The sequence below is a fragment of the Talpa occidentalis genome, unplaced genomic scaffold (assembly GCF_014898055.3).
Source record: "Talpa occidentalis isolate TD23 unplaced genomic scaffold, MPIMG_talOcc4v2.1 talOcc4.9, whole genome shotgun sequence".
Taxonomy (NCBI): domain Eukaryota; kingdom Metazoa; phylum Chordata; class Mammalia; order Eulipotyphla; family Talpidae; genus Talpa; species Talpa occidentalis.
The window spans coordinates 109073957-109096042 of NW_023605305.1; positions in this window are offsets into that span (position 1 = coordinate 109073957).

The window sequence follows — 22086 nt, forward strand, 5'->3', positions numbered from 1 at the left end:
CAAGGTCAATAATTTCTGGACTTGACAACAGATAAAAATACACTCGTGCACTAGTGCTGAATTAGGTAATTTTTTTTAAGGCCTTGCATACTTAGATCCTTATTAGCTCCACGACTTTGTCTCCTGTTTCTTTCTTCCTTCTTCACTTTGCTTTAGTCATACTGGCCTCCTAGCTAATTCCTGAATGAAACAATCCCCTTCTACCTTAGAGCCTTTGGGTTTGGTCTTTCTCCATGAGACACGCTTCCTCCCAGATTGTCTGGATGGCTTGTCCAGCTCTTCAGACTTCCTTTCAAATGTTCCCTTCTCAGAGAGGCCTTCCCTGATAAAAGCAAATAAACATTTGCTTAGGAAACAAATGATTAAATGGGTGGGTGGCCACACACTGTCCTTTATCCATCACCCTTACCTGCCCACCTGCACATGGTATTGAGCACAGTGCTGGGTACATGGCCAACTTGATTCGATAAATTCCAGACACAGCCCTTTCTGTGTCCTCAAAGCTGAGTCATTTTCTGTGCATATGAATTAACATCTAGTGACAGTTATCAATCTATTTTCCCTAAACATTTATCATTATAACAGAATAATTAGATGGTGGAATTATAAAAAGTTAAAGGGAAGTTAGAGCTCATTAGCTTTCACATTTTACATTTGAAAAATTGAGGCCAAGAGAGGTGAAGTGGATACTCAGCCAAGCAGTTTAACAGAGTCAGGCTAGAAATCAGCCTGTGACTCTGAGGCCAGAGTCCTTTTAACCACAGTCCATGTCTTCTTCATCCTACTTGAATTCAGAGAGAAATTGAGACATAAATAATGCTGTTCCCCAAATGAACAACTTCTTCCCCTCTGTGCTACATGCATTGTTTCCAGGTAACAATAGATTACCCCTACTTGCTTTGGGGAAGTGGGGGCATCCAGGTGTCACTTCATTAAAAATGTAATTTTAACGTGTTTTTATTTCTACAGCTTCTTGTCATTAAGAGCCTATAATTAAAATAATTAGAAGAATCTTGCCTGTTAATCAGTCTACATTTCAATAAAGCATTTTAAAATTCACAGTCCAAAGCTGTTACCTTATTATTTAAGCATGAGTTCTATTATATAAATTGTCACCACAGCACTGCCAACCAGTTATTTATAGAAAAAAATCTGTTAGCTGTTTCTTGGTAAACCAAAGTCACTCTATGCTGAAGTTATTGAAGAAATTACAGGGAGATGGATCATGGGTAGGTTTGCATCCCCCCAGCGTAACTGGGCCCTGGAAGACTTCCAAGGCTTCTTTTGGATGCAGTGTACGTCAAGAGGATTGAGAAGGAACACAGTTTTGCAGCAGCAGTGAGAATTCATGGTGCTAAATTTTGGGTGTCATGTGTACATATATATACACACAGACATGAGTATGTGGTGATAGTGATAAAAAGATTTTTTAAGCTGCTATAATTCAGACAGGCTGCATTCCAGTGGTACAATGGGGTTTGAGACACTAAAAAGCAATGAAAATCATGACCTCGATAGCCAATTTCTCATTCTGTCTCTGTTTACTGAAGCCTGCACCTTTAGATCTCAGAAGCCTGTGCTAGAGCATTTCTGTAGGGCTTCTCATTTGCATTTCCCACAGAGGTAAGCACCGTGTCAACTAGGAGGATCTGGACTGGAAGGCCACTAGATGCCTCCCAGGGTGTTTAGGGTTTAAAACTGATGCTGTGTATTTATTTTATGATGCTCCTAAGTCCACTAAATGCACACTTCCCTGAGGTCTTATAAGCAATGAGCTTATTTCCAGAAATAATAATGCAGCTAATAAGAACTAAGACCCAAGTCCTAAGAAGTAATCAATATATTTTAAAAATGGTATGAAATAAGCAGCTTCATTGGGATTTTTGACTTTTTTTTTCTTTAATTGTAATCTTTCTCTGGCCCTGGACAAGGAAATTTATGAAAAGTTATGGGGTTGGTAGAAATGTTGGAAAACACACAGCACTTGACACATAATTCCTTGTGGCTGGTAGATTCTAAGTTGCAATACCCCTGCTGCTCCCCCTCCTATTTTCTACTATTTCCTTGTGTAATATTCTCCCCTTGAGTATGGGAAGGCATATTCTCAGCAATAAAATATAGAAGGTAGTGGTAGGTGACTAACATGATGATGTTACATAAGATTGTAACTGCCATCTTGCCAGCCAGCTCTCTCTCTATGTTCACTGTCCATTGATGGCTTTTTCAGGTAAGCTGCCTGCTGGGGAGGTCCTTGTAGCGAGGAAGTGAGGATAGCCTCTGGCTGACAGAGACCAGGGTATTGGGGCTTCAGTCCAACAACCTGCAAGGCACTGAATGCTGCCAGCAACGTGAACGTGGAAGGAACTTCTTCCCCAGTGGAGTTTCAGATGAGACCCCAACCCCAGTCAACAACTTGATTGTAATCTTTTGAGAGACTTTGACACAGAGGATCCAGCTCTGTCATGCTTAGCTTCCTGCCTACAGATAGCAATTGTATATTGTTTTAAGAATACACTTTCTGTTTGTGATAATTTATGAAATAGCAATAGGTAACTATTGTTCTCCTTGAGGATAAAAGCAGGATGACCTTGCAAAGAAAAGAGATGTTGAAAATCAAAAAGAGCATGGGCTTGGTTACCCTGGATTTGAACCCCTGCTATGCCATTTAATGTCTGTGTGATCTGGATTCAGTTTTGTATCTTCTCCAAAACTCAGTTTCCATGTCTTTGATATGCTCTTATGGTGGTGCTGTATTTAGTAGCTGATCTGGCAGATGTGAAATGTGTAATAAGTGCTATTTATCAACATAAACCTCACCTACTGGAACAGTTACAACTCTCTGTCAGGGGCCTGTGATACAGCTAGCCAGGCTGGCTTTGCTAGATTTTTTTGTTCCCCCCACGTTAGAACTTTGTGTCAGGGAGACTGAGTGACCTTCTATTCTGTCCTGAAAAGATTTTCTTCTCCTCAGTATTATAAATATTCTCTTCTTGGTATGTGACATGATTATCTAATTCCTTCTTGTCTGAAGCAAAACTAGGGAAATATGGGAGTGATGAGGTATTAAGAATCCTTTTTCAAATAAGGAAATAGATGACATTCCCTCAGTGACATGAATTCATGACCTCAGCCTTGCTACACGAGGCATCTCTGCGTGCGGGAGAGACTTCATTAACTGACAGAGCACTGCGCTGTCAGTCACAAATTTCCAGCAGCCTTTTGCTCTCTTTGTTGGCATTAACATATTAGAAATTGTGAAATTTGTAGCCTCTGCTCAAATGGTGTGAGTAAATGCATCCGGAGAACATTTCAGTCTATAATGGAAAAGGTTTTTAGGCTGTGTCTGGGCTACACCTATCAGTTAAAAAGGAACTATCTCTTTGTTTGAGTGCCCTGCCTTTGTGACTCCAAGTCAATGGAGTGTCTTTAAAGTATTCAAGTTTGGAAATCCAGGGAAAGGGACATCTGTTTTGCAATCATGTGATGGATATCTGTGTGGTCAGAGGACTGAGTTGACCCTTTTTCAAGGAGAACCCTTTTTTTTTTCCTTCAGCAGGTTTTATATGAGGGTATTCTTTTCCATACCTCCTCCCTCACCCCCAAAATTGCCTTTCAGTTTCTTATACCAACAGCAAAAAAATAAAAAAGTTTCTCTGCCATCACTTTGTACATATTGATTGAATGGAAGACCTGGCTTCAAATTTTGATTCTGTGCTTAGTAATTTCATGCTCTTGGGCAAATCATTTCATCTCAAGTTCTTGGTTTCCTCATACTTATGGCAAAACAAAGAGAACAATAACTACCTCACAAAGTGGACATAATGGTGCAGTAAGAGATGTGAAAAGGTCAAACACAAAATTTTGTTTCCATATATACATTAGTACCGAATCTGTTTCAGGGGGGAAAAAAATCTAATGCTTGTCCTTTTTGGGTGCATGCTAATTTTCTTCATCTTTGAGCAATAAGAGGTCTAGTAAAATGCTCAGACATGTCTACTCTGTTCTAAGGTATATTGTAAGTCAAAAATTTATGATTCCTTTTATATTTTAAAATTTTATGAAAGTGACATTGGTTTAAAACATTAAGTTAGTTTTAGGCACACAACGTTATAATTTGACGTCTGTATATGTTATATCATGATCCTCACCAAAAGTCTAGTTTCTATCCACTGTGATGCAATTGACCCTCTTTACCTCATTTGCCTGCCTTTCATCCTCCTTCTCCTCTGGTGACCACCATTTTGTTCTCGTGATTTAAGAATTTCTTTTGTTTGTTTTATTTTTTTTTAAAGTTTCAGGCATCAGCTTTATCTAAAGCTTTATATATCAGCTTTATATAAAGCTGCTCTTCCCTCCCATTTTGATACCTTACCCTCCCCCACCCCTGACGAATGTCTCCAATTTATAGTTTGTTACGTCTCCAATTTATAGTTTTGTCTATTTTTTCCCTGATCCCTTGTATGGTTTCTCTGTGTTCCTTCTGTAAGTGAAACCATGTGATAGTTTTCTTTTTCCTTCTGACTTATTTCACTGAGCATAATCCCTTCCAGCTCCATCCATGTTGCTGTGAATGGCATACGGTTATCTTTTTTGATTGCTGAGTAGTATTCCATTGTGTATACAGACCATATCTTCTTAATCCAGTCATCTGTTTTTGGATATTTAGGTTGTTTCCATATCTTTGCTATTGTTAATAGTGCCACGGTAAATATAGTAGTGCAAGTATCTGTTTGAATTAATGTTTTGTGTACTTTGGGTAGATTCCTAGGAGTGGAATTGTACTGTTTTATATTTTGACATCCATGTCCAGTACATTGTATTCACCACTGAAAGTCTGGTTTCCATTCATCACCACACCCAAAGAATTGACTTCTTTTACTCATCACCCCCAACCCCTTTCTCTCTGGCAATGCCATTTTGTTGTCAGAATCTATGGGTCTTTTTTGGTTTGTTTGCTTTGTTTCTTTATCTTCCTTATAAGAGTGAAATCATATGGTATTGTCTTTTTCTATCTGATTTATTTCACCTAGCATAATGCCCTCAAGAACAATCCATGTTGTCACAAATATTATCTTTTTTATAACTGAGTAGTTTTCCATTGCATCTATATACCACATCTTCTTTATCTACTCATTTGTCAGTGGTTGTTGCCATATATTTTAGCTATTGTGAATAATGCTGCAATAAGCATAGGGTGCATATATCTTTTTGAATTACTGGTTTCTTATTCTTCAGATAAATAACAGATATGGACTACCTACATAATGTAGTTCTTCTACTTTTATTTTTTTGAGATAACTCCATACTATTTTCACAGAGGCTGCAACAATTTACCTTCCCACCAACAGTCTACAGATGTTCCCCTTTCTCCACATCTTCACCAACACTTGTCATTTCTTGTCTTTTTGATAATAGTTGTTCTAACTGGTGTGAGATAGTGCTTCATTCTGGTTTGGATTTGCATTTCCTTAATGTTAAGCAATGTTGAGCATCTCTTCATATGTCTGTTGGCCACCTGTATGTCTTCTTTGGTGAAATGTCTATTTAGATTCTTGGCCATTTATAACTGGACTGTTTCTTTTGTTGTTGTTGAGTTGTGTGAGTTATTATATGTTTTGGATATTATTCCCTTATCAGATACATGATTTGCAAATATCTTCTCCCATTCCATAGGAGGCCTTTTCATGTGAACAATGATTTCTTTTGCTGCAGAGAACTTTATTGTTTGATAAAGTCTCATTTGTTTATGTTTTGCTTTCATTTTCCTTACTGTTGAACATAAATTCACAAGGACAGCTTTAAGGATATTGTTGAAGACCTTACTGCCTTCATTTCTTCTATGTGTTTTATGGATTCAGGTCTCACCTGGAAGTCTTTAATCCATTTGAATTTTTGTGTGTAAGATAGTGGTCAAGTTCCATCCTTTTGTGTATGAACTGTCCAGTTTCCCCATAACCATTTGTTGAAAAAACTTATCCATTACATGCTCATAGGCTCGTCATTATAAATTAGTTGTCCACAAATATATGTGAACTGTCAATTCTGTGCCATTGATCTGTGTGTCTGTTTTTATTTTAACACCATGTTGCTTAGATTACTATAACTTTGTAGTGACGTGTGAAGTTGGGTGCACGATACCTCCATTTTTGTTCTTTTTTTTTCCTCATGAGTTGGTTAGCTGTGGTCTTTTGTGGTTGCATACAATTTTTAGGATTTGTTGATTCTATTTGCTGAAGAAATAGTACTTTCTTATTGTACTGCTGTTGGGATTTTGACAGAGACTGCATTGATTCTATATATTGCTTTAGGTGAAATGGCCTAGTCAGAACAATTAGGCAATAAATAGAAATAAAAGATATCCAAATTGGAAAGGAAGAAGCAAAACTGTCACTATTTGCAGATAACATATTATGCATAGACAATACTAAAGTTTGCACCAAAAAAACTATTCAAAACAATAAATGAATCCAGGAAAGTTGCAGGCTACAAAATCAATACACAAAAATCTATTGTGTTCTTATATGCAAACAATCAACTAGCACAGGAAGAAATGAAGAAAACAAAATCATGTAAAATGAAAAAGAAATAAATTTAAGCAAGGACATGAATGACCTGTACACTGAAAATTTTAAGACGTTGTTGAAAGAAATAGAAGCCACAGAGCAGCGAAAAAAGAAGTTCTCTTGTTCATAGATCAGAAGAATTAACAATGTGAAAATGGTCATTTTACCTACAACAGTATGCAGATTCAATAATTCCTTTTAATAGAAATAATAATACATTTAATTGTGTACTTGTTATTGGTAAGAATTTTACATGTATTCATTCATTCAATCCTTGCAGTAATTCTATGAGGAAACTAAAACCCTGGGAATTTAAATAACTTGCCAAAGGTCATACAGCTTGATGGAGTTAGGACTCAAGCCCAGCTCTCTGAATGCAGTGTCTACACTACAATGTCTACACTGACTGCAATGCACCTGGTGCAAGAATTCCTTCCTTGGGTACTAGTCCTCTCAATTAGTAAAATCAATGAAACGGGGCACACAGTCTTGCAGTGAGTGGTTAGGTACATGTGGGCTTGGTTGTACACTTTCAACCCTTGGTTCCCAGACCCGGGTATTTTGACTTGGGGGAAGACCCCATGCATCTGTCTCTGCTTGGCACCTACAAGAAAGCACTTGCAGTCAGCATTTTGATCTTAATTTAATCTTGCAGCCTAACTGAAACCTTCAAGGGTGAGTGGATTCTCAGTAACTAAGTGAGAACTTTCACTGACATTTATTACAAATATATTCATCTAGGAAATATATTATCATTTATAAAAGAAACTGTTTAAATGGCATTGCCACTGAATAGTTTTACCTCCACCAGCTTCTGAAAAAAATCACATAGCCCATTGGAGCAGCATTATAAATAAGCAGCTTTCTCTAGTTTATTTTCTTACTTTCCTTTAGAATCTCTGTGATCCATGAGCCTTCCACAGTCTATTCTATCCAAAACATCAGTAATAAATCATAAATATTTATAGCATTTAATCATGAGGCAGCCAAAGAACTAAAGAAGTGTTATATTATTCAGCAACTCATTAAGCGCCCAGCATGTTTATAATCCAATGGTGAGGTCTGTGAACAATGTCTTGTCATCGGTTGTCCTCCTGCTCCTCTATGGGAAAAAAAACCATTACTACTCACATACACTTAAGTTGTGGCAGGTGTGGGCCAAAGTCAATTAGACCACACCATCCCTGCTGTCCTAGAAATGTATAATTTAACAGAACACAAAATGTATCATCCTTGCTTTCCCATTACAGAGGAAAGAAAGGAAGATAGGAGGCAGTGGGGGTGGGGGGTTGGGAAGAAGACAAACAATTATTGAACCCTCCTGTGAGCTAGGCAATAATAGTTGGAACATCACATTTACATTATTAATGACTCTATTTCATTTCTATTCCCATATTCCCTTTGTTTTATTATTTCTGAAGGGAAAATATCAGATATTTTGCTCAGTACCCAAGAAGAGCTAATAAGATCCATTCAAATGTGGAGTGGGGGCTCCCTTCAGAGATAAGAGTCTTATCACTGGCAGTGTTCAAGCAGAGGCCAGATGCCCCGCTGTCAGGGGTTTTGAAGAGGGATTTCCTGTCGGAAAAGATGACCAGAGGCGTTTGTTAAGCAGACAAAAATGAAAACCTTCTTTTCTTTCTCTACAATAGAGATTTAAAGGCTGGAGTAGCCACTTTTCAAGACTCAATCGAAGATTGATGTGTCCGCATGACCCAGGTTAGCCAATGAGATGTTAGCAGAAGTCTCTGGCAAGCAGATGGGGGAACTCTTGAGAAAGGTTTTCAAAGAGAAGACTCACTGGAATCCCTATCTATGTCTGGTTGGATTGCAAAATGGCACAGTCACTTTGGAAAAACAGTTTGGCAGTTCCTCAAAAAGCTAAAATAGTGTTGCTATATAATCTAGCAGTTTCACTCCCAGATGTACTCAAGTGAATTGAAAACATACGTTCATATTAAGCATGCACAACTATTCATAGTGGAACTTTCTTAACGGCGAAAAGTGAAAACAACCCAACTGTCCACATACCAATGTGTTATAACCATAAAATGGAATATTATTCAGTCGTATAAAGGAATGAAGTACCGATACTTCCATTCGATGGATGAACCTTGAAAATATTATGCTAAGGGGAAGAAGCCAGGCACAAAAGACTACGTTAATTTATATGAAATATTCGGAATAGGCATAGAGACAAGAAGTAAATAGCGATTGCTGAAGGAGAGGGGTGGCAAAGGGCAGGTCACTGAGTGTTAACAGGTGTGTTTCTCTGTGGAATGATGGATATTTTTCTGTAACTAGATCGTGATGAAGAGTGTACAACCTTGTGAATATACTACAACATTTTAATTATATACTTTAAAGCAGTGGGTGTAATGGTAGGTGAATTATATTTTAACTAACAAAGAAAAAAGAAATAGACTCAGCTGTCCTAACAGTAAGGCCTCTTGCCTATTGTCCTTTACCCATCCCTTCTTTTTCATCCTGGAATGCAAATGAGAGGCCTGAAGTGCATGTTATGATAATAAAGATAAAGGCCATTTGCCAAAGAGGATGAACAGAAGTTGTCAGGACCCAGTAAATCTCTTACTTGTTTAAGCTGCTGTTTGTCAAGTTTTCTGCTGCTGGTAGTTGAATGCGATCCTAACTAATATACTCTCCCAACTGTAAGGTTTTATGAAAAGCCAATTACTGTTAAAACTGAAAAGAATTCAGTTATGAAATATGGTACCTAGAGAGATGTAGAGAAACAGTTCTTCAGAAGGTGCAATTTAAAGAGGATTTCCCATTTTATGGAAATAGTTCACATTTGTGCTGTAACAAGAAGTGGTTTCGTGTTTATGATACTGCATTATGGCAGCAAGTAATGAAATGTGAACTATATAGTTTAGGCATCTTTAAGGGTAATATAATAAATATGAATAATTACCATTATAACTAGTCCATTAAGACATGCTGTGCAGTCAAAGATGAAAAGTCTATTTTTGGATTGTCTCCAAAATGCCTGAAACGAAAACTGGTAATGGTGGATCCTTGTTATATCTCTAGATAAGACTCAAGACATTTAAAAACTACAATTTGTTAAGTCATAAATAGCCATAATTTGAGATGAGGAACATCATTATGAGTGAAGGCAGTATAAAATACAGTGACATTTACAGTCACTGAGATATTAGCAAATATCACTGCCATTTTAAACCAAACTTTCTGAAATCCATACTCATAGATTCTCCTGTTGAATGGACAGATATCTTGACATCACTTTGCTACTGATTTCCTGCCCTGCCCCAATCAACGTGACAAAGTTCTGGGGTTCTGAATTTTTAAATTATTGATTAAATGAATGTACTAAGATTTAGTTAAATTGGTTGTAGCAAACTGAAATAAAGTTTGATTTCTGTGCATAATCATTTTCAGAAATAATTCATGTGAAAGGAAGCTTTCATTTTAAACTACCAAAGACTTTGTTCAAAGACTGAAAAATCAAATTAACCATATAGTTACCTTAGCAAATAACTGCCAATTATACCATGAATTCAAATAAGACAGATGAGTTAAACACCATGAATTAGACAACACAGACAGGTCAAGACAGTTTTTATTTTTCTTAAAGTTTTGAAAAGAGATGGAAAGATACAGACTATGATAACTTGGTTAATTTCTTCTAAGTCTCTTCTTTATTTTGCTTCTGTAGACCTGAGCTTAGTGTTTGTTTTTATGATACTGTAGATGACTTACAATTTAGAAAACTGGGTTTTTCTTACAAGTCACATCTTGAGCAACATGCTTTTTTAGTTATGCTCCTTTGGTTTCAAATGCAGTACATGTGTCACCCCCAGGTCCAGAATGACTGTGAAATACATCCTTTCAAAAATCTAAAAAATATAAGAATTTGCAAAATTATTATGATGTTATAAGGGATATTTTATATTTATTCTCTTAATCTTTTATTCTTTTTATCATTATGGGTGTGTCAGCTCCAAAACCACTTTTTTTCTGCCACTTTTTACAACAAATGCTCAGTAAAGGGGCCACATTTGATACAAAACTGTAAAATTGTGGACAATAAGTTTTCAGGAACTGAAAGTAATTTTGTAAAAACCTACAATTTCTACACCTACTACTTCCTTCAGTTGAAATGGTGTATCAGCTCATACTAAACTCCAACTTACTGGCTACAAGCTGTATGCTCAGTTGTTTGACAAGGGTCCTCAAAAATCAGGAGGATTTATCAACTCAGGCACTAACTGTTTTCATTAAGCTGGGGTTGACTTTCCAGAACAAAGAAGTTAGAAATACTGTGTCAGACTGAAGAGCAGTGGGAAGAAAGGTAGTTTACCATTTGGAGAAACATCCGAGAACACACGTCCTAAGTATAGGTAGAAGACATGGAATTCCTCCAAGACTTGAAATACTTTTCAGGGAGGAAAAGAGAAAATGAGTAAGTTTAGCTTGAAAGGAGCCTTGGCTGATGCAAATAATCACAATAATTAGTCATTGCATCAAAAATGTATTGTGGAGAGTTGTTCAGCTGGAACAATTACTGTTCTCCACCCCACTGACCTTTTAAGAAGCTTCATCTTGTAGTTAAATTCCATGTTCATCCCCCACACCGTAACCTCAACTACTTTCAAGGGATCAGTTGTGACGCATGTTTCTGTGCTGAGATAGGTTTATAAATACACACAGATGTGATAACAGGAAAGTCATTAGATTCACATCCAAATGCTACAGCTACCTTAAAATAGCAGTGCATTTCTATTATCTACTCTTTAATGAGTGTGATGTGTTATTATTTATATATTCACTTATTTCTATGTGCAATGTGTTTTTAGCTTTTCTAAGAAGTGCTGACGTTGTCAGGAAGATGTCTTGTGGGACTCAGTGTGTGTACTGCCTTCGCGCCTGGAATGTCTAGCTCCCAGTCTGTGGCGGGGTTGGGATCTGCTACCGAGGAACTGAGAACAGAACACTGTCCCCTGCTCTTGGTGTCCTCCAGGCCCTAATCCTTGAGTCAACCCAAATCATCCTGAGAGGAAACAGATTAATTTCCTCCAGTAAGAACCTCATGTTCCTCAGACTGAAAGGTCATGAAAGAAATAACATCAAGGATGATCATTGTTACTGTAATGACAAGTCAAATTTTAATATTTAAAAAAATTATCTCAATAGTAAATATACTAGGATATAGGGCTGCATTAAGGCAGCAGATATAGAGCTGTTAGGAACTTGTGAAAGGAATTGAATCCTTAGAAGAAAAGCTCACCTTTGGCAAATACCACATGATTTCCATGTTCTTTCATCCCCCATTAGTTATGGGGTGTTATTAATTTTGTGTTTATCACAAAAAGTTCTTTTTCCTCTCCCTCGTTAAATCCTAAAGAATTAGTCAGCTCTTTTTACATCATAGACCTATTAGGAAAGATCTAAAGCTTACATTGGTAGGACTTGGAAAGTGATTTCCTAATATGTCAGCTTCAAAGGAACTTTGAAATCTCAGAATGTCAGATCCTGCCCAGTGTTAATCCACCAGAGCACTATTTAATGGCTTGTTCACATTTTGTTTTGATATGTCTTTAACAAGCAGTCAAGCGCTGAAGGTAGCATTCTGAGAAGCACATTCCTCCCTCCATAGGGCTAACCTTTCTCTCTATGAAGCTGTCATGTTTTTGAACACGAGAACCCAGCAAACCTACTTCTTTCCTCCATCTTTGCCAGCAGAGATCCTCTTGAGTTCATTTTCTTACTCCCTTAGAATCACTCCCTTAGATCCTAAGGAAAGATTCCAGATCTTTCTTTCAAGCCAAGGATTCTGGCCACAAATCTTGCTGGGTGGAAGAGATGATATGAGCACTTTCCCCCCACCCCCTGCTAGAGAAGGACTAGCAGAACAGGCAGCAAAAGGAAACAGCAGCTACAAGTCCCACTTTCAATACATCAGCTGCAGAGAAGGGATGAATACAATTGTGGTTTCTCATTGGTCATTCCCCATCCAGACCACATACCCTTTGAATGCATGTGTGCATGACAGGGATGTAGGTGTTTGTGTGAGAGAGAGAAAGAGAAAGATCCTGTCTTTCCTACATGAAAGAGCATTTCTCTAACAGCTCAGTTCTCATACATATGTAAAAATCTTCTAACTGGAAAATATCATCCATTAAATTGTTCAAGGTCCTTTATACAAAACCTCTGTGACAAATTATTTTCAGAGCTCAATGTCAAAAAAAAAAAAAAAAAAGGTTGTCTCTCCTGAATAATTGGCTTGTTTGCTTCTATTAGAAAAGTTACATAACTTCTCATATTTTCCTCTTTGCCTTGGTTACTAGGAAGCTAAATGTTGCCTGTGAACTGTATAGCTTTCTTCTTCCATGTGTTCGCTAAAATATATTTTTCACCTCTTTCCCCACCCCCCTCAAGCCTTTACTTCTACTAAATCAGATAGACCCACGTGATATCCAAAACCAACATTTTCAGAATTTATAACAAATACCTAAGAATAACAGTCACCCTTCATGTGAAATGTTATATAATATTTAATGTATATAGTTTGCAGGACAGACTTCTGAGCTTTTTCATAATTCCTGCCCTCCTCGCATGTCACCCTAAACCTCTTTTTTATTTTAACTACAACAAATCAGGAAGCAGCAATGCCATCAATGGGTCACAGTATTCAGAAGGTTTCTTTGAAGGAATTCCAAGAGAATCACTTGATGATAAAGGTGTATTTGTTTGTCTACCTTCTTTTTCTCATTTCATTTTTTAAAAAGAAGTGTTATTAAATACATATTAAAATTGGAATTAACCAAGTTGCAGAGAATTTCTCTGCATTTAATGTTGAACTCCATTTCTCAAAACTGGGCATTTATGGGCTCTCTGTCCTAAGTATCATGTTCAGAAATCCTTGATTATCAGTGACTTTTGAGATGTAAAGTATTCTGATTCTTTTCTCAGGAGAAAAATCTCACAGAAATTCCAGTAAGTTGCTGTCTACAATTTGTCTTTCAAAATGTCTCTTATACTGGTCACAGGACAAAAATCCCAGGTCAAAGTATGCATCCTGGTGAGGAGTTTAGGTAGCATTCTGAGAAGTATATTCTCACTGTGGTCACCATAACCCCAATTTTAAAAAAGAAGTATAATTAGAGGAATTTGGAGAATGCAAACTGATGCAAGAAGAAGGTTTGATGATGATTTGCTGCAGGGTCTCCTATATTAGTAATGCAATTTTAGTATTTATAATTACTGACTCCTCATATTTTCTCACCGACACCATTACTGAATAATGAGTACTTTCTTCCCCAGACTTAGAATTTTTCCAAAGCAGTCTGGGATTCAATATAAGACAATGTACTTTACAATGATAGTAATCCTCTCTGCAATGCATTCATAATTATTCCATTTACAATCATGATATTAAAATAATTTGTTATTGTAATCTATATCTATGTAATATACATGTGTGTATTGTGTATGTATATATACACACATATGTAGATAGATAGATAGATAGATAGATAGATAGATAGATAGATAGATAGATTACCATTTCCATTTTACAGCTGGAAAATAACAGAAGTGCAGATATGTCCAGGGACCAGTCCCAGATTAGGTTTTTTTTTTAATTTATGCATACAAGAGCTGGGGTGCAGGCCAGAGATGTGAGGGTGAGAGGATTCACCAGAGACAGAGTGTAAAGCAAAACAGGCACACTGAGTACAGAAGCAGTACAGAAACACACTGCTGAGGGGAGTGAAACAAGCAGTATAGAAACACACTGCTGAGGGGAGCAGTGGGCGAGACAGGAGAGGTCTGCTGCGCCATGTGGGTTGCTCCCTCACCGGGGATTGAACTCTTGCTGCAGTGGCTGCAGATAGCTTCAGAGGTTGCATCTTAACCCCTTGCACTATCAGGGAGATCCAGTCCCACATTGCTTGGTGGTTTTATAACTTCTTTAGTAGTGCTGTGCTTCTGCTATGCAAAAAAAAAAAAAAAAAAAAAAAGGTGTACGGTAGCATTTGTATTGTCAATTGCTGTGCAGCTTATAAAGGTTAGCTAGATTAATCTGCCTTAAGTGATACATAAGCACTGAGTAAGCACGGGTGTGCACACACTCAAATGAACAGTCACATACCAAATAGCTATTAGCCTAGAAATGTTTGAAGAAGGGTGTGCTAGAAAGAATTTTAAAGGTAGGCTCCAGAAGTAAAGGCTTTTATGTGACATTCTTGTTAATATTCTACAAATCTATATCAAATTGATTAGGCCACTGTAACATATCACTAAAAATACAGAGGAAACTAGTAATTTTGCAGTGATTGTTACTGCCCCTTGAAGAGGTAAGGAAATTGCATTGATTTGTGATTTCCATAGAATTGTTAATATATATAATCATTCATAAAGAACACAAAATAGAGACGAGAGAAATAACCCTGTAGAAATGATCAGTATTGATGCCTAGAAATGATAACTATCTTTGTAAGTGACACGTTTGGAAATTGTTTGAATTGTCTGAATATTTGGAGGTAAAAATGATCTAAAGAATTTCAATTTTTATTTTTTAAATTTTATTTGTATTTATATATCCTTTTTACATCATTGTTCATTTTTAAATTTTTTCCCTCCCCCCCCCCAGTTGTAGACCCATAAAATTTCCTTCACCAATGCCCCCGTGCACCATCACCTCAGTCCCCTGTGCTCCCCACTCCCCCACCATCCCTCTCCCTCCTCTTCCCCTGCAGGATGTCTCTGGTTTATCATTGTCTGTCTGCTTTTGTTTTGTTGTGTTTTGTATTGTTATTATTTTTTTCCCTGATGTTTTATTTGGTTCCCTTATATTCCTCCTATAAGTGAAGCCATCCCTTATTTTTCTTTTTCCTTCTGACTTATTTCACTGAGTATCATTCCTTCTAGCTCCATCCATGTTGCTGTGAATGGCATGAGTTTAACTTTTTTGATTGCTGAATAGTATACCATTGTGTATATAGGCCACATCTTCTTGATCCAGTTATCTATTTTTGGGCATTTAGTTATTTTTAAACATCCAGTCCTCATAATTCATCCTAATGATAGCATTTTTCTTTTCTTTTTTTTTTTTTATAGAGGCATGTTTTCTTTCTTTCTTTATTTGTTTGTTTGTTTGTTTTGTTTATACAAGCACTGGGTACAGTCAGAAGCGCGGGAGGGTGAGAGAATTCACCAGAGCCAGAGCGGGGAGCAGAGCAGGCAGAAGGACCGAAGTACACTGCTGAGGGGAGCAGCGGGCGGCAGGAGAGGTCTGCGCGCCATGCGGGACCCTCCTCCGGTGGCCGGGGAGCAGCCGGGGATCGAACCGGTGCTGCAGAGGCCGCGGGCAGCTTCGCAACCCAGCGCTCAACCGCTGCGCCACCGGGGAGGCCCAATAGCATTTTTCAAATAGAAGTCCATCTAATGTTGTTAATGAAGGCAAATGGGAGAGGAAATCCTACTTCCTGGAAAAGCAGCAGCCTGCCACTGGCTCACCGTATCAATAATTATCAATGAAGCATACTGCCCGCTCCTTGTTCCCTTTCTCTCTGGTCATTTTCAGGATTTTGAACCCATTGTTAAATAAGAAACCTGCCCCTTTCTTAGGATTCCCTTGAAGAATTTCTCCTTTTGCTCAGCCTGTTTTCCTTCCAGTGCCTTACTCCTCAGGTGAGAAAGTAAGGATTGTTTGCATTTCAAATTCCAGGGTTTTGCATGGAAGAGAGGAAGCTCTTGCTGTTTTGTTGGATAATTAAAATTGGCTTATATCTTGCTCATTTTTCACATTCATGAGAAGAAATGTAGTTGACGGAAGAAGCTTGAAATTCCTTCAGTTCTCCAAGTGAGAAGACAGAGCTGGATTGGCCTCAGACTTCAAACATTTGTCCTTTATTTCATGTACCACTTTTTAATATTATCAAGGTGAATTTATTAAGCAATGAATGAACTACCTCATGGGTACTGCCAATGACTATATTAGGCCTTTTCTCTAAAGGGGAAAGTTCCTTGAGGCCTTCAAAAAATTTTTTTTCCTCACAAGATGAGGATGACCTATACTATTCCAAATGATGTGCTCCCAAACAATAGCACATTAGAAGGAAATTGCTGAGTGAATACTGTTAGATAGTGGAAAGAGATATTTGAGAAGTAGAGAACATCATGCCCATGACAATATTGTTGACCAGATGGAACAAAGAGGCTTAAGTGTCAGCAATACATATGGAGTCATAGAAACTGGAACGGGGGAGTACTTGAAGAGTCCTCTGATCCAGGGGTCAGCAAGACTTTTCTGTAAAGGGTCAGGCAATATATATTTTAGGTTTTACAGGCTACGTGGTCTTTGTTGCAATGATCCAGCGCTGTTGTTGTAGTGCAAAAGCAGCCATAGCCAACAATGAAAGTGATTGTGTTCAAATAAAACTTTATTTATAAAAATAAGCACTGGGCCAGATGTGACATGTGTGCCATAGACTGCCGACCCCTACTCCAGACCAAACCCTGACTAAATCAGAAATCGCTTTTGTAGCACCGAGACCATTCTATATTTGGACATCTGTAGCACCTGAAAGTTTTCCTTATACAAAACTACACTATTGCTCTCAAACTCCTACCCATTGCTGCCACCACCTTATCTAATGTAGACCAAGGACACCCCGATTCTACCCTTGCTCTTCCTACAATCTGTTCTCAACCCCCTCCCCCTGCCCCTGCCAGTTGCCACTTGAATACTCCTCGTAATATGTAAGCCAAATCACATCATTCTGCAGCTCAAGGCCTTCTGTTGATTTACGTAACATTTAGAACAAGTCCAAATGCCTTACCTTGCCCCACAGGGCTCTAAATCCCTGGTTCATGTCTGTGTCTTTGACCTCGTTGCCTGCTCTCATTTCTCCCTGGCCACGCTAGCCTCTTGGTGTTTTCCAAGTATGCTGTGTACATCTCGGGGACTTCGCAATTGTTTTTATTTCTCTCTGGAACTTCCTCTCCTAAATATCAGTAGGCTGCTCCCCTCATTCATTCAGGCCCATACTCAAATGTGACCATTTCAGTGAGGTCGTCGCCCACTGCTTTCTCTGTCCTACTCCTTGCTTGACTTTATTTTTTAGCTGTGTTTTATTTCCTAGAATTTAGCACTAATATTATATTATAAATATGTGCGTATGATTCTTCCTTTTTATCAAGGTAACATTGCATTAGAACATGTAAGTTTCTGGTGCGAATCATTGTGAATCAAACGTTTGTGTATACTACATTAAGTTCACCACCAGAAGTCCAAATCTATCCCTCACCATACCCAAATCCCATTTCCTGATTTACCCACTCCCCTTCCCTTCTGGTAACCACTAATTGATCTTATACGCCAAAAATGTGTTTTGTTTTATTTATTTTAAAGATTTATTTTATGCATACAAGAGCTGGGGCATAGGCCAGAGGTGTGGGCGGGTGGAAGGATTTACCAGAGACAGAGTGGGGAGCAGAACAGGCAGACTGACTGAAATACACTGCTGAGGGGAGTAGCGGGTGACACAGGAGAGGTCCACCTCGCCATGTGGGTTACTCCCTGGCCAGCCGGGGAATCAAACTCATGCTGCAGAGGCTGCGGATAGCTTCATAGGTTGCATCTTAACCCCTTGTGCCACCAGGGAGGCCCTTTGTTTTATTTAGTTCCTCTTTTTGCTTGCTTTCTCACATATAAGTGAAGTCATATAGTGTTTGTCTTTTTCTGTCTGGATCATTTCACTGAGCATAACACCCTCTAGATCCATTCATGTTGCTGAAAATGGCAGGATGTGATCTTTTCTGAAGCTGAATATTATTCCACTGTGTATACATACCCCTCTTTTTTTAATCTATTTGTTGATTGATGGGCACTTAGGTTGTTTCTAGTTCTTGGCTATTGTAAATAGTGTTCAATAAACTTGGCAGTACCTATAGCAATATGAATTAGTGTTTTTTATATTTTTAGGTAAATACTCAGAAGTGAGATAACTGGATTTTATGGAATTTCTATTTTTAACTTTTTGTAGAATTTCACCAATTTACATTCCCAGCAACAATGTAGAATGGTTCCCTTTGCAACCCATCCTCGCCAACACTTGTTTCTCTGATAGTAGCCTTTCTCATAGTGTGAGGTGATATCTCATTGTGATTTTGGTTTGCATTTCCCTCATAATAAGAGATGCTGAGCATCTTTGTGTGTGTGTATTGGCTACTTGTATTTTTTTTTTTTTGGAGAAGTTTGGTCAGATCCTCTGTCCCTCTGCCCAATTTTTAATCAGGTTGTTTTTGTTTTTGGTTGAGTTTTATGCAATTCTTTTTATCCTTTGCTCCCCAGCTACATATAAGCTTTACACCTTGTTCACTATTAATCCCCAATGCTTAACCCAGTGACTATTATATATCAGGTACTCAATAAGTATTTGTTGAATACATGATAAATGTAACTTTGCAACTTCCAAAAACACATATAACTCACTTATACTCACTCTTTTATGTGACAACCCTTCCAACCACAAAGGCAAGCTCAACGCTCCCCCTAGATCTCCTAGTATCCAGGGCTACGTAACTTTCACATCTGTGACATTTTGCATTATTTCCTTAGGCCCATTAAATTTTGCTCCTTCAATTTTTTTAAAGATTTATTTATTTATTTATACAAGCACTGGGTACAGTCAGATGTGCAGGAGGGTGAAAGGATCCACCAGAGACAGAGTGGGGAACAGGACAGGCAGACAGATGAAGTACACTGCTGAGGAGAGCAGCAGGCACGGCAGGAGAGGTCTGCGTGCCATGTGGGACCCTCGCCAGCGGCTGGGGATCGAACCAGCACTGCAGATACTGCGGGCACCTTTGCAGCCCAACGCTCAACTGCTGTGCCACCGGGGAGGCCCCAGCTCCTTACATTTTGACATTGTCTCTTGCCTGCATTACAACACTGGGTACCCATTTTTCCAGATCGTTTGATTTTTGAAAACGTTATTCCCTGAGGTTTGCCCAGGCACTTGTGAGAGGCAATCATACACCTAGTGAGTGGACATTTGTCTTTTCTTGTGGTAACTACACATATGAACCTCTTTTTGTGCTTGAGAAATCCCTCACTTTATTCATCAGTGAGTAGGAACATCACCACTCATGGTCCTAGCCATCCTTACAGCAAGAATTGCATGATACAGCCTCCACAAGTCAGGTGTTCTGGAGTGAGACTTTTTCAGCAGAGACCAGTGAGTCTGTGAAGCAGCAACTGCCCAAAATTCTTTGTGGTGACACTGTCACCTGACATTCATGACATTTCATTCCAGAGGCAGCTAAGGCACCCAGTGTACACAGCATTAACCTTTAGACTTCCTGGATGATTCACTTGTATACTACGTTAACACTTCACTGTGCTAGAAGGTGAACTCTAGGGGTCAGGGATCTTTGCTTTGTTCATTTGTATGACCTAAGCATCCAAAGCAGGGCCTGGCACATAGTAGATACTCAATAAATATTTATGAGTGATTGCACACTGAGATGAAATATTGTCATCTATCAGATTGACAAAAATTGTCTGACAGCTCAAGCTTTATCAGTGAAAAATAACACATTGGTGGTGAGATTGTGAGTTGCCTCAAACATGATTAAGACCTAAAATTTTATGTAATTCCACAACTAGGAATTTATCCTGCATAAATACACCAAGACCTTAATTTGGAGATGTTCATTGAAATTTTATTTGCAATAGTAAAATATTGAAAACCACCTAATTATCCATCAGTAAGAATCTGGCTAAGAAATTATATATTTATGGAGTAGAGTTATGACAAGGAAAGATAGCTAAGACTCAGGAGCAAAGATTAGTAGTTTGCAAAGACTTTAAGAAAGAATCAGGGTACACTCAAGAAAGGTTTTATAGTGGTTGTTAAGGGTTGTTAGAAAGAGAAGGTTTTTTGCTTGTTTTTATTTCATGCCTTTCTAAGCTATTTGACTTTTTCTCACATGCAAATATTTTTAAACAAGGGCAATTAAATGAAATGTAATTTTTACTAAGTTAGTAACGGTTTTATTTTGTTTTGTTTATTTTTTTTTGGTGATGATGTTCTAGTCAAGAACCACTGCTGTGAAATGGATATTCTTCCATCACTAGTGGCACTGTAAATTGCTACAATCTTTTTGGAAAGAGTGATGATAGGCAACAAAAGTTTTAAAATTTTGCATCTTTTAGCACTGTTAAGATTTTGTAAAACCTTAAAAAAATCAAGGAAATTTTAACTTTATGGGATCTGTCCCACATACACAGAATGTTTTATATATAAAATATCATTATTTTAAATGTCCCCAAATTGGAAATAAGTATCTAATAACATATTAGTCAACACATCCATAGACAGTATCAGTTAATTATTAAAAGTGATGTTGCAAAGTTTTTGTTACAAAATAAGCATGTTCAAAGTCTAATGTTAAAAGAAAAAAGTAGACTGTTAGACTCATTGTATAGAATGGTTATAACCATGTTAAAATATATTCCTAGAAAAAAAATAACAAAATGTGAATGGGTAGCAGAACTTTCTCCTGCCCTAGTTTCCTATATTTTCCAAGTTTTCTATAGCAAACATTTATTATTTTATAATAAAAAAACTATAAAGAAAAAAATGAGGTATATTTGGTATGATTTGTTTATAGTCAACCTACTCTTTTGCTAATCCACCAATTTAATTCCTAAATTAAATGCTCTCTTATCATTTCTAAAAATTGACTACAGCATTCGCCAAGAATTAATCATCCAGCCTGTCGATTTTTATTACCTAGAGATGCCAATTACTTATCATCAAGTGCTGCCAATTTTGTGTTCTGAATATTTATTGACATCACCTCTCCTTTTTTTTCACCCTCTCCCCCAATTTTTGGCCCTGGTTAAAGATTTTATCCTTATCACAGTCTTAGTTTCATTATTTGTTTTCCTATGTTTTAAGATTAGTCTGCCATGAGAATCATCTTTCTACAACACTGACCTACCATGTGATTGCAGCTGCTAACCCCTCCCCACTCCTTAGGATTCCAGAACCATCAGAGCTTAAGCTCCTGGATGAGCCTCCTGCCCTGACTTCCCGTCTGTGCTGCCAGCTCTAAGAGCACAGAAGTTGTCCTCCAAGCTCACATCTCCTTGTCTTTGTCCACCCCATTGCTACAGTCTGGGCTACTCTTTCCCAGCTAACATTCTGCCTTCCTCAAGTCTCTCCTTCTCCAGAAGACTCCTTGGACCCACCAGGTTGGACCTCTTCCTTGTACACACACTTCAGTTTCAAAACAGCTTTCAAAGTATGCAGATCAATACTAGTTATGTTTTCCTAGGGCTTTCACGCACAATGACACATCTAACCCTTGAATAGCCTTGTGAAATAGAAAAGAAAGACAGAACCCCCATTTGATGAACAAAAATAGATGACTCAGAGACAGTGTACTTGGCCATAGTCACACGGCTCATGATCAGGACCGATACCCAGACACTCTGACCCCTGGTGCAATAACCCCTCTTTTCTCT